Genomic DNA, 14608 nt, shown 5'->3' with positions numbered 1-14608 from the left:
ATTATTTTTGCATAAATTTGCAAAATTACTATCCCTAACACTATGGGATCAAATTGAATTGTTACACTCTATAATGTTTTGTCTAGATCTCATTAGTTTAATTTGAATGTACTCCCTGCATATTAATTGTCCGTTTGTCGGCGGACACGGTATCCTCAGACATACGTCTTCGTTAAGCTAATTTCAGGAACCTGTTATACTTGGTAAAAGTCATACGCATTTTCACGATCATTAGCATAATTATTGACTTCTTGTAATCATGCAATATCTTGAGAATTCAGTCTTCAAATTGTATCCAACTCGATAGTACAGTATTCTTTGATACAAATTATCCTCTCAATTTGAAGGCCTCGGATTTTCGACCATGAAATTGTTAGAAAATGCAATAAAACTAATATCACTTTCTTCTTTCAAGAAGGATGTCCTTATTTATTTCAGATGTAGTATTAATCTTTTATGAAATGTAGTAAATATCATAAATATCATAGATATGTAAATATCATACATCTTACCATGTAATCACGATTGTCATAATCATGTCCTTGTTACAGTTTTATTTGTCAATGTATACGGTCATCGCATCCTCGTAGTCTAAAAGGAGGCGTTTTATCGCCATTAAAAAAAGAATCCATATGAAATCGAAATTACTTCTACAATTTAAGGTTAAATCTGTGACCTTTCGTTACTTATCTGAATGAACTCACTTCGAAAATAAAACTATACGCATCGTCGAGTAATTTAGGGAAGTGGACATATTTTTAACGTTACTGAAACTGCAATGATGTGAGACTTGATGTATCAATTTGACGCAAATGAAGCCAAGCGTTCGACAAATTCTTTATTTTGTGATAATTAACCGGTGATACAGCAAAGTGTGCAATGAAAATCAAAGACTGGAACGAAATCGTATATCCATGGATGTCTATACTCACTATTACCTGTATTTCCTGTCTGACCCACGATAACACCGTATTTTTTTGTCTTGACTTGTCTTGTCTTGTCTTGTCTTGTCTTGTCTTTGTAAGGGTTTTTTGAAATCGACTCTATCAGTCTAGCTACAATTTTAATACTATAGGCAGGACTATATTTGTCATCTGTTATTCCACAAATTTATATAGGTTGTCGATGGCCGAGCGCTTAGCTCGCACACCTCTTACAAGTGGGGACTACATACAGTCTGGGCTCTCGACACTGAGATACATTGTGTAATTCAGCCCTAACCAGGGCTCTCTTTTAAGTGTGTAAATGAAGTAAGTTACTGATAGGGTGTCAGGACACGTCGTATCTTAAATCTGGGTTTGAATTCACTCCGCGCTGGCTGGGTTTGATTACGAATTAAAATAACCAGGTGTACACAAAGTGCTATTAAGATCCTACCGGTATACCGAACAATCGGGTTTTCCCGGCCCCGGATCTTCGGTTTCCTCTTGTTATAATATTAGTGCACTTCTCAGTGGTGACCATTCAACAAATTTCCGAATTCATTTAGACCAATGAAGATCATTTTAATAATCATATATAGTTCGATCTGCTGAGCGACAATTGTCTTCTCAACAGTTTGGAAATATCCTTGCATGAAAACAAATGAATATATTGAGGGATAAATATATGTTGTCCGAAAGTAAACAATTTCAATAATAATATTCTTCTGAAGACTTTTTTTTTCGGATTTTTAAAATCAAACTTACCTGCGTGGTTATGCAGTTTTTCTCTGCCTCTATAAATGCACAGACGTGTTGATGGTATTGAAGACAGCGTCGAGTGATGCTTCTCTTGTCTAGCAGTGCAGTTCAATAAACACGGATGAGCAATTTGTGGCTATTTGTAGTTGTACACTTCGAGTATAGATTATGAAACTGTGGAATACACATGTTACAGGGCCTTTGAAAACCTTCTTAGTACATTTACATAATGAGAGCCGAGATTTGAATGGTCACAAGCCAATTTCGCTGTCATATGTCCGTCATAAACGCGCGCAATATTCTCTGCAAGGTGGATCAGGCATGTAAATTAGCTTTTGGCTAATTTTTCGATTGATGAACTTTGATCTTGATGATAGTCGTCAAGCATTTTCTCACCATTTTAAAAAAATGTGTTTCTATACTTTTTTAAAATTTGTCAACTGTTTTTAGTCCTAAATTATAGAATGTACTCTTCTTAAATAACTCGTATCAACTAAACATGTTCAGATTCGTCGATTTTTTAAATGATGATTTTGTAGTTAATTTTGATTTATGTATAGCAAAGGATAAAATGACAATGCTTTCTATTGCACAGTTATTTTAGAAAGTTGATGTTCTTTTTTAGTTGATAGTGATTGATGTGGATGGTTAATGACGCCTAATAGGTCTGTTTTTAACAGTAATAGTACATTTATCTATAGCATCACAGACCACCCAGATAGCACTAACTATAGTAATTATGTAATTGGGATGATTAATGAAATGTCACCACTCTAATTGGAAAAATAGACAGTGATTTAAAATAATAATATGAATGGAATATTAATGAGTTCAATGTCACGGTGTTTTTTTTTACCAGAGTGAGATATAAATAATGTAATATTCATAGTTTTATATGACATAATATTATTCAATTCACATAAATTTGTTCATACATATGTCAAATTTATATTAGAATAGATAAGGTGCGTTGTCTGGAGCATTGATACGTTGGAGGTGTGTCAAGTAATGTTCTATGCTACATAATTTAAAAAAAAATAACTTTTCCATTTTGGGCAGTCTCGGTTACCAGAATGCATTGGGGGCTCCGCCTCTCTACAGATCTGGGAGGGGTGGACGTTAGAGCTCATAGTAGTGACCAATTGTATCTCCGGAGACCCTTGATCTTCCATACGTGCGTCGCACCGTGCATCCGTCAGTGCGTCCATCTGTCAGTAATATGTGCAATATCCAATTTCATTCAAACCTGTCACAAAGGTGACATACCAGTATAATATTGAACATACGCGTCATTTTTTTCGCGGAATATACAAATTTGACCGAATGGCAGCCACTTTGTTGTTAAGGAGCAATTTTACAGCACAGCTAACAAAACGATAAAACACAGAGACTCCATCCAAATATCTACCCCATATTATCATAAGCAAGCTTTCTTTAAGACCTTGATCCTCACGGTCAATTACCTGAATCAAACCATTTCTTGCATATCACAGACATGTTGTCTTCTAAAAATGATGCCAATTTGTTTTTTGAAAATGTAAACACGTAATATAGGACAGAGTTACACTCTTTCTCTAATGCTTATATAACTTTTTTACTGAATTACAGCCATTTTGGGTATACAAATCAATCACTTGGGTAACAGCTCTCCAACCATAAGACATAGAGATTTCATTCAAGTGTCTACTCCTACTGTATAAGATTTCATTCAAGTGTCTACTCCTATTGTATAAGATTTCATTCAAGTGTCTACTCCTAGTGTATAAGATTTCATTCAAGTGTCTACTCCTAGTGTATAAGATTTCATTCAAGTGTCTACTCCTAGTGTATAAGATTTCATTCAAGTGTCTACTCCTAGTGTATAAGATTTCATTCAAGTGTCTAGTCCTATTGTATAAGATTTCATTCAAGTGTCTACTCCTATTGTATAAGATTTCATTCAAGTGTCTAGTCCTATTGTATAAGATTTCATTCAAGTGTCTACTCCTATTGTATAAGATTTCATTCAAGTGTCTACTCCTATTGTATAAGATTTCATTCAAATGTCTACTCCTAGTGTATAAGATTTCATTCAAATGTCTACTCCTATTGTATAAGATTTCATTCAAATGTCTACTCCTAGTGTATAAGATTTCATTCAAATGTCTACTCCTATTGTATAAGATTTCATTCAAATGTCTACTCCTATTGTATAAGATTTCATTCAAGTGTCTACTCCTATTGTATAAGATTTCATTCAAATGTCTACTCCTAGTGTATAAGATTTCATTCAAGTGCCTACTCCTACTGTATAAGATTTCATTCAAGTGTCTACTCCTATTGTATAAGATTTCATTCAAGTGTCTACTCCTATTGTATAAGATTTCATTCAAGTGTCTACTCCTATTGTATAAGATTCCATTCAAGTGTCTACTCCTACTGTATAAGATTTCATTCAAGTGTCTACTCCTATTGTATAAGATTTCATTCAAATGTCTACTCCTATTGTATAAGATTTCATTCAAGTGTCTACTCCTATTGTATAAGATTTCATTCAAGTGTCTACTCCTATTGTATAAGATTTCATTCAAGTGTCTACTCCTATTGTATAAGATTCCATTCAAGTGTCTACTCCTACTGTATAAGATTTCATTCAAGTGTCTACTCCTATTGTATAAGATTTCATTCAAGTGTCTACTCCTATTGTATAAGATTTCATTCAAATGTCTACTCCTAGTGTATAAGATTTCATTCAAGTGCCTACTCCTACTGTATAAGATTTCATTCAAGTGTCTACTCCTATTGTATAAGATTTCATTCAAGTGTCTACTCCTATTGTATAAGATTTCATTCAAGTATCTACTCCTATTGTATAAGATTCCATTCAAGTGTCTACTCCTACTGTATAAGATTTCATTCAAGTGTCTACTCCTAGTGTATAAGATTTCATTCAAGTGTCTACTCCTACTGTATTAGATTTCATTCAAGTGTCTACTCCTATTGTATAAGATTTCATTCAAGTGTCTACTCCTATTGTATAAGATTTCATTCAAGTGTCTACTCCTACTGTATAAGATTTCATTCAAGTGTCTACTCCTATTGTATAAGATTTCATTCAAGTGTCTACTCCTATTGTATAAGATTTCATTCAAGTGTCTACTCCTACTGTATTAGATTTCATTCAAGTGTCTACTCCTATTGTATAAGATTTCATTCAAGTGTCTACTCCTATTGTATAAGATTTCATTCAAGTGTCTACTCCTATTGTATAAGATTCCATTCAAGTGTCTACTCCTACTGTATAAGATTTCATTCAAGTGTCTACTCCTAGTGTATAAGATTCCATTCAAGTGTCTACTCCTACTGTATAAGATTTCATTCAAGTGTCTACTCCTAGTGTATAAGATTCCATTCAAGTGTCTAGTCCTATTGCATAATATATAACCTTGCTGTTGATATGACCTTTCTATTAGTATTTTTTTATTTGACCCTTACATGTACCTTATGAGCACGAGTACATACATACATTCTAGTAAGTACAGTCATACATACATACATACATACATACATACATACATACATACATACATACATACATACATACATACATACATACATACATACATACAGCCGTCTAAATGCTATATACATTATATTATGGCGAGATATGCCAATCTTCGTGAGAAATCAAAGTCTAGTCAATGAACAACTAATTGCGGAGATAAAACGCACGTAATGAATCAAACTTAAAGGAACATTAACATAACCATATGTAAAATTACAGGGAGCATATGAGCCAAGAGTCAATAGATGGAAGTCTACATTCTTAATACATTGTCCCCATGTATGCAACCACGGCAGCCACTCTTACCTATGCAGTTACGATGTTTATTAATGTTGTATAGCGGCTAATTACTCAAATGCGTTGACGTGTGTACAAGGACATTGGGATTGAATAATTAATTCAACCCATTATTCTGATAGTGCCTTGTATGTCTTGTATGTACTATATATATATATGTCGTGATATGAATGGCAAAGTTTCTACCCTGTTAGACTGCAGTCCGTTCAAATATGTCCTTTAAACCTTGCAGTGCTATGGCTAATAACAAAATCAATATTACTATTGACGTAGTTAAAATGTTGGTGTCGAAACTTTCCTTTCGGTGAAGGATATGTCAAATAAATCATTGAAGATAAAATGATTAACCAACGAACTACACATGCATCATTGATTTCTTTATCCATGACACTATAAACACAGTGAATGCCAGCAGGTAATAACACCACTATGCTTTCTTATACTTTCATTACACATTTTAAACACTTAGAAATACAAAGTGTCGGTAGTCGGTGTAATTCTGTTAACCTATGTTACAATTAGAAGAAATCTCGAATAAACAATATACATTTCCATAATAAATACACTGTAATTATCAACGTTGATCATTTGCTTGAGGTTGAGGTTGAGCTTATCGTTTGACTTGATAGTTAACAGCTCTTTTATTGCCCAACATAGCAGGATGTGATTGACGGAGTTTTCTCTACTTTAATGTCAGCTTTTTCAACTTCCCTCAATAACATCCGTAAGTTAGGTGTACACCCCGTTGGCTTAAGTGAATAAATAATCAATTAAACAATACGTAATAAATAAATAAATAAATGAAAAATTACACTATAAATAAATAAATAAATAAATAAATAAATAAATAAATAAATAAATAAATAAATAAATAAATAAATAAATAAATATAAAGAAAGAAAGAAAGGATATTTTCAGTTCCACTATTATGTTTAAGTTGTTTGCCCAGATGAATTCAAGTTACATAATGTAAAAAATACTGTTAGTCCATTCCTGTTTATCACTTAAAGATATACCACGTGTTTTATGTAGAGATTACTATGCGTTCATATAGCGATTTATCACGTGTTTTAACATATAGAGATTTATCACGTGTTTTAACATATAGAGATTTATCACGTGTTTTAATATAGAGATTTATCACGTGTTTTAACATATAGAGATTTATCACGTGTTTTAACATATAGAGATTTATCACGTGTTTTAACATATAGAGATTTATCACGTGTTTTAACATATAGAGATTTATCACGTGTTTTAACATATAGAGATTTATCACGTGTTTTAATATATAGAGACTTACCAAGTGTTTTAACATATAGAGAAAATATACAGGGCACAATGCATTATGGGTATCAAATACTAAATCGCACCTGTGCACCATTACGCAAATATTAAAACGCATTTTACATGAACATTTAGAGTCAACCGTCTATTTTTATTAATTTATATCATTTGAACACCGATCGGACATTACACACGGACGTTATTCCTTCATTGGTAAGTTGTGAATCCATCCTAGACTTTGTCTATTGCGCCTTCTTTTGCAGGGGAAACCGGTTGACTAGAAACAAATGGTCGTCTGCTAACATTGCTACATTTTATTTTCTACTGTGACAATTGTCTTCGTGTTGCTGTCTGGCAAAACAAAGTTGAAAGTGCAATTGTTACATTTTAATCCATTGACTAAAAAAATAAAATGCGGTTACATTGTACAATATTTGGTGACGATCTGCTAAGATAAGAAATAAGATGAAAGAAATAACCTTTTTGTCAAGCCAGACAATAAAATGTAGCAACGTTAGTAAGACTTTTGTACAGCTATTGATAAAATGTAGCAATGTTAGTAAGACTTTTGTACAGCTATTGATAAAATGTAGTAATATTAGTAAGACTTTTGTACAGCTATTGATAAAATGTAGCAATGTTAGTAAGATTCCCAATGTATAGTTGTGTAAGAGATGTTACAGAAATAATACCTTCCCCTCCTCAGGTTTTCCTGCCTCACGACCCAATATTTGCATATCAGAATACAGTAGGCAAATGACTGACGTACATGGTAGTTAAAGGAGTAGTTGTACCAACGGGAAAAATATCAAAAGACGACGTGGCAGTGCTCCAAAATACATGGCGATAAGTCATCAAATGTGTCCCCTAAAAAGTTATATATATATTGAGTACCATTCTAGGTTATAATTACAAGTACGAGTTTTCATGTATTAACTTGATACATGTAGATTTTTGGCAAAAAATAAATAGATAGATAAATAAATCTTTCGCAAACTTTTCGGCCATACACAGAGTGTCACCATCGGATTGCTTAGAAAACGGGGTGGTAAAAGTCAGTCGGCTTACGGAACAAACATTCGATAAAAATATAAAAAGTGACAGCCACCGTCGTTTTAATTTATATCTCAGTGTCAATAAGTAGCTAACCACACTTTCCTGCATTTGGAGTAGTCATTGTAGTGCATACACGGTATTATTGGGCTAATTTTTCCAATATTTTGAGTTTTAAAATAAACTCTCATGGTACAACAGACAGTGTACGTCACCGTAGCGTACACAGGCTACGTACATATTTACTTACATTTGGGCTCGATGATTTGACTGCATATTCGTTTGTGTATTCAAAGAGGGATCTACTTTCGAAACACCTTTATCTGTTGGTGTATTCTAAACACCAACGTACGTAAAAATGTCTTTATACTAGTACTACAGCTAAGGACAGTAATGTCAGACTAGTTTTCGATGTTTGTGATGCTGTTAAAATAAATAACGAATGACGATATCAAAGTTGTGGATAATCAACTCTGAGAAAAATGGTTGCCAATGAACGAATGAGTAATTTTGAAGTAATAATCTAAATAAATAAACTTAGGTTTGTGGTTTTTTCAAGATAGCATATTATATTTTAGAATACAACTGACTGTGCAAGGTCTATATATTTAAAGTTTATTGAGTATGAATGATAAAGAATGCGTGATATTAAATATGGGCAATTGACCCTGTTCACCATTTACAACATCAAGATTGACAATTTGTCTGCGTTGATGACACGTAGTGATCACTTAAATTTGTTCCACTCACAAAATAGTAAACTAACCCGAAATTTAACTTTAATATCGATCACCGAGCAACATAAGATGTGGGGGTGGCGAACATGAAACCATCCAGAACAAATACTATTAAGAATGATTGAGTCCATAATGACAGGATGTGTGTGATGCAGGAAGAGTAATTGTCCAATTATCAACATATGTGTGATCGCATAATAAGACTCTATTGACCAGCTGACTTATGACGCAGTTTAATTGCTATCAATTTCCATGTAATTTCCATATACAATAAATCTCCTGACAACAACACATCATGAACTTTACAATCCCGTCTTAGACTCTATCAATGCTTACCAAGAAAGACCACAGACACAGACAGAATGATGGATACACACACAGATACTGACACAAATACGTACATACACACACGGAATGACAGACAGACAGACAGACGGACACATAGACAGACAGACAGACAGACACAGACATTCACAGACAGACAAACATACATACAGACAGACAGACAGACAGACAGACAGACAGACAGACAGACATAGTGTATACAATTAAACACAACTGGGTAGATAAAGGGCATTGTGGGTAATCTATGCAAATGTAGGAAATTCAACTGCTATACATATATACATACATACATACCTACCTACCTACATACACACACACACATACATACATACATACATACATACATACATACATACATGCATACATGCATACATACATACATACATACATACATACATGCATACATACATACATATGTACATACATATATACATATGTACATACATACAGACAGACAGACAGACAGACATGCATGCATGCATGCATGCATGCATGCATGCATGCATACATACATACATACATACATACATACATACATACATACATACATACATACATACATACATACATACATACATGTGCACGAGTACAAACATTCCCCTATTATTCCCCCATTGTGCTCAGCGTGATATACCATGGCTATATTGCAAGTCACTAGGAGACACATTCGCCTACATGAATGAGTGCATTGGTGTTGAACCGACGGGGAATATTGTTTTAGCCTTCAATCACGACTCAATTAAGACGCGAAAGAGCGTGACAGGGAAATATAAATTTAGCGTCTGTATAATCATTTTCCGATCTGATCCCAATAAGATGGGATATTGAGATAGCGCTGTATGTATGTATGTCTGTCTGTCTGTCTGTCTGTCTGTATGTCTGTCTGTCTGTCTGTCTGTCTGTACAGTATCATTTCTACAAATCAAATTATATGTTGTGAATTATTGCTCATGATTTCATAAGCATTACTGGAAATACTGAAAAGTGCGGCAACTTGAATAATAACAAAAAACACAACATCAAATGTTGAAACAAACTTGCAAATCAATTGAAGTAAATAAGTAACATCTACATAAACATTTTTGTAGAATCCATTGTAACATTTTCAGTTTGTGCCTATCTTAGTAAGCCGAAACCTTGATTACCTGAGTGGCAAGTTGTCCCCGAATCGGATATAAATAGTTCCCAAATCGTACCAGTTACAATGTCATAGTTGATTATAATATTTGGGGACGTCCATTCTGTACTCTTTGACGATGACACCATATTTTCTTACTCGGTTTCAAAATTGCTAGGGTTTTAGCACTACGTATTTATCTTACACGAACCAATGAATGTATAAAACTCGTGTCAAGACGAAGCAGGGCTACTTGTGGTAAGCGGTCGATCTCACTTAGACACCGCACATCACACGTTTTCTTCTCCCTAAGGATATAGTCGTTCAGAGTTTCATTTAACATTTTTATGTAGCACCTGTATACTCTCAATTGAGACACAGCTTGTAGTATTGAAAGTAAGTAAACATGTATTCACATTCAATCCAGGTCACATAGCTCAGTTGTCAGAGGTTATGTGGTATTAACCTCTCTGAACTTTGGATGTGAGAAATCAGTATCAGTAATGACAAATAGATCTGAAAAAGAAACCTTAACATACAGAGGAGACAATCCTGCAATACATTCACCTAAATTATGTTAACGCATGTCGTCTCTTTTTATATCTGTTATAAAACCCTGAGAATAATTCTAATAGTACCACATTTTAAGTAATGTTGTTTTTTTATAAATTAATTTCCAACTCTGTGCCCAAAGCGCTTTACAATTATTACCCTGTAGTGGCACAACGGCCCTTCCAACTTCCTCAACTCCCTGGGGAGCATACGATCCATTGCAGCCTTTATAAGCACGTAGCATTAAAGCGACCAATCTTACGATTCGTTTCCGTTCGACCACCATGACTCTACAATAAATATTAATTATAATGTGCAATTCTCCTGAAAGAAAATTACTATTGAAATTTCTTTTTTATTTGCAGCCTTGGCAACACGTGCATTTAGTTCACAGTACCGTCTATCGTTTGTAACGTATATGTTGAACAATATGTAATCATATTTATTACAAATTGCATTCACTCTTACAGATCGTGAGAAATTTCTAGTTACATCGTATAGTCGATACGGGTATATACATAGCGTGTATCACCATGTCCAACATGATCACCTCAATCCTTTTGTTTCTGACATTGGTGGCGTATGTCTACACCGTTCCCCTGGAAGAGGGAGATAAAGGTAATGACCTTTGAATTTAAAATATTGTATCATAATACAAGGAGAGAGAGATAGAGAGAGAGAGAGAGAGAGAGAGAGAGAGAGAGAGAGAGAGAGAGAGAGAGAGAGAGAGAGAGAGAGAGAGAGAGAGAGAAGAGAGATAGACAGACAGACAGACAGACAGACAGACAGACAGACAGACAGACAGACAGACAGACAGACAGACAGACATAGACAGACAGACATAGACAGAAAGAGGAGACAGACAGACAGACAGACAGACAGACAGACAGACAGACAGACAGACAGACAGACAGGCAGGCAGACAGACAGACAGAGACAGAAAGAGGAGACAGACAGACAGACAGACAGAGACAGACATGGACAGAGAGAGACATGCAGACATACATACATACATACATACAGACAGACATGGAAGGAGGGAGAGACAGCATAACAGAGACAGAGACAGAGCGTGATAGCGACAAGGAGACAGAGACTGACAGAAAAAAAGAAAGGAAGATGGAAGGACGGAATGACCGACCGACCGGCAGACAGACAGGAAGGGGGCGAGAGGGAGGGGGGAGGGAGAGAAGAAGGGAGAGTAGGACAGAGAGACAGAGGAAAGAAGGGGGAGGGAGGGAGGGAGGGATGAAGGGAGAGAGAGAAACAGCGTGATAGAGACAGAGACATATAGAGAAAGTAAGGAAGGAATTAATGAAGGAAGGAAGAAAACGAACGAATGGAAGGAAGGTGATGGAAGAACCGACAGAGAGAGAGAGAGAGAGAGAGAGAGAGAGAGAGAGAGAGAGAGAGAGAGAGAGAGAGAGAGAGAGACAGACAGACAGACAGACAGACAGACAGACAGACAGACAGACAGACAGACAGACAGACAGACAGACACACACAATATATATAGGCTTGATGATGGGTACGATTTTGCTTTCATGTTTTCCAGTACTACCTTGTGATAAGGCAGGAATAAAGAGTCAAGCAGGTTGCATGTGTATGGCATTCGAGTCGGGTAAACAATATGTATGTGAGGAGAAAGAAACTGATGAGGCAGGTAATCAATTTGTGTGTGAGGAGAATCCTGGGGTAATAGACCCGGCAATGGGCTTGGACATCAAGAAACGTAATTCCAATGGTGGTTGATTCGTTGAAACAAGTGAGTTATGATATCTGATTCCCAATACAAATGTACGTATTGATAAATGTAGGATGGCGATAACAATACCAACATTTACAAGTACTTCAGTCCATCAAGTAGTTTTTGAATGGAACAAGTCCACTTTTTGAAAAGTACCATGATAAAAGAATATTAACAACTTCTCTTTCACACTTTATGGTGTTTCTTACAAATAGACCAATTCAGAGCATCGTGAGTACCTATTTCTGAATACCTATATCTTCAATTGTACAACAAGGTTGTTTATTCACTTATGATTGTCATTTATATGTCTTCAATAACCTACCCGTGTACAGCTATCAATTTCAATGTATTTCTCTCTCTCTCCCTCTCTCTTTGTTTCAGATTAATACGACAGATGATGGTTCAATAGTCTTGAATGCTAGAAGTCTATTTACACCAATCTGTTATAAACGCTGTCAACAATTAAAATTTAAACATGTTAATAAATTTCTGAGTTTATTTAATAGAATATGTCAAACCATATTATCTTCATTCGTCGACCCGTGTTTATGTCGATTTAACAACTGGAAATATGTCATTTAGAAATTCCATACTGTAATATTTCATCTGCACGTATGTTTCACGAAAAAAAGAACACCACTAGCACTGCAGGGTACAAAACTGTGAATGTCAAAGTGTGTTTTGTGTCATTTTGTACTTCTACGCTATTGGTTGGTTTTCAATGGATTCAAGTCATTGTTATAGTGAATAGTGAATACCATTGACGTGGTTTGATCCACATCAATATGAAAACTAATTCAACACTTTTGAGAATGTGAATAACGTAGCACCAGTGCTCAGTTTGAATCGTTCAGGGTTTTACAGATCTACACAATGCGACAATAAACTTATTGTATGTCTATATAGATTGGTATGGGATGCATTTTGATGAGAAACACATCATGCCCAACCCTCCTAGTGAGGGTACTATGAAATTCATGTTTTCTTTGATAATTTTTGTTCACATTCATGTACCTTATATAGTCATATTTGAACTGAATAAAAGAACATATTAAACTCTCTTAGCCTCAACTTATGTTTATCAAATGATTAATTTTTGTACTGTGAATAGATTTTAAATAGCTTATATGCTTTGAATGCTTCTTTTAAATTATGTCACAAACAAATGTTAAGCCATTTACATGTAATTTGTAGAACGTTCTAGGGATTTAGTAATCTTTGGCGCATAATACAGACTGTCAGAACGACCATGCTGATTGGTTTTCACATGTACATATCGTCAATCACGTGGCAGTTACTCTGAAATGGTTTACACTGTTAACATACAAAATAAATTTTTGTGAAAATTCAAAATGTAATGAATTTTGTAGTCCATGATCACGTCAAAAAATATCATCACTAAGTCTTATATACAATATATTCAATACCTTCATATATAACACGTGGTACTTGGTTTATTTTGATAGTATTTCCCTTCTATAGTGTTAAAGTGGGAAAATACTGTGGAGAATACATTTTCATGATTCCAAGAATTATTATGACAGTAAAATACAGTTACTTTAAAAGGGTAACGATTTTCATCCAGCTGCTATGGACCTTGATAACTCAGTGATGTCTCTCTCCAAACTAGCAGAATAATATGTCCGTAAATAGATGGTAGTTGGTATCCTTGGTCCCTGTTCATGATGGGTCTCCTCTGCCTGATGTAGATGGCTTCCTTTACTTCACGTTTTAACTAGCCCTGTTCTCTGACTATAACCTTGGTGTTATCCCAGGACACTAGTTCGGAAATACCAAAGTTAGAAAGTGCGAAATTGTACGTTTTGATATATTTAGTACCAGTGACGGATGGGTAAATCGTCAGTAAGTGTGATTCAGATCTACATTAACTAACATTGCAAACGTTTCCACACAAGTTCCAGAGACACGCTTACTAAACGTTCCTATACCGTATGATAATACATGTATATCAAAATCTGTGAATTATGGCATTAGAACACTAATAAATACCGGAACATTAGTGTTAACTTGTACACCTGAATTGTGTTACTCCTGGGAAAGAAGTGGACGGTTACAATACTCGAGTACAATTTGTCTGTGTTATTATTATTTTGAACAAGTCTAGTGATGCGGTAGTCATAGATTTGTACACAAACTACACCCAAACGTTTATCTGGATTTTATTGCCGCTTTATTTCATATCTCTGAAGGCATAAATCTAGTAAATGGAACGAAATATAGATT

The 14608-nt window shown here is 34.9% G+C and overlaps 1 long non-coding RNA gene across 1 annotated transcript; it reads left to right on the top strand.

The window, feature by feature from the left end:
- Window positions 1-6983: 6983 nt before the first annotated feature.
- Window positions 6984-13424, top strand: LOC144438201 (uncharacterized). Its single transcript, XR_013481031.1, has 4 exons — window positions 6984-7023; window positions 11085-11232; window positions 12170-12379; window positions 12746-13424. It is a non-coding gene; the product is annotated as an uncharacterized LOC144438201 (long non-coding RNA).
- The last annotated feature ends 1184 nt before the right edge of the window (window positions 13425-14608 follow it).

Source organism: Glandiceps talaboti, chromosome 7 (assembly GCF_964340395.1).
Source record: "Glandiceps talaboti chromosome 7, keGlaTala1.1, whole genome shotgun sequence".
NCBI lineage: Eukaryota > Metazoa > Hemichordata > Enteropneusta > Spengelidae > Glandiceps > Glandiceps talaboti.
Note: the sequence above shows the minus strand (reverse complement) of the source record. Positions and strands in the feature narration are given on the sequence as shown.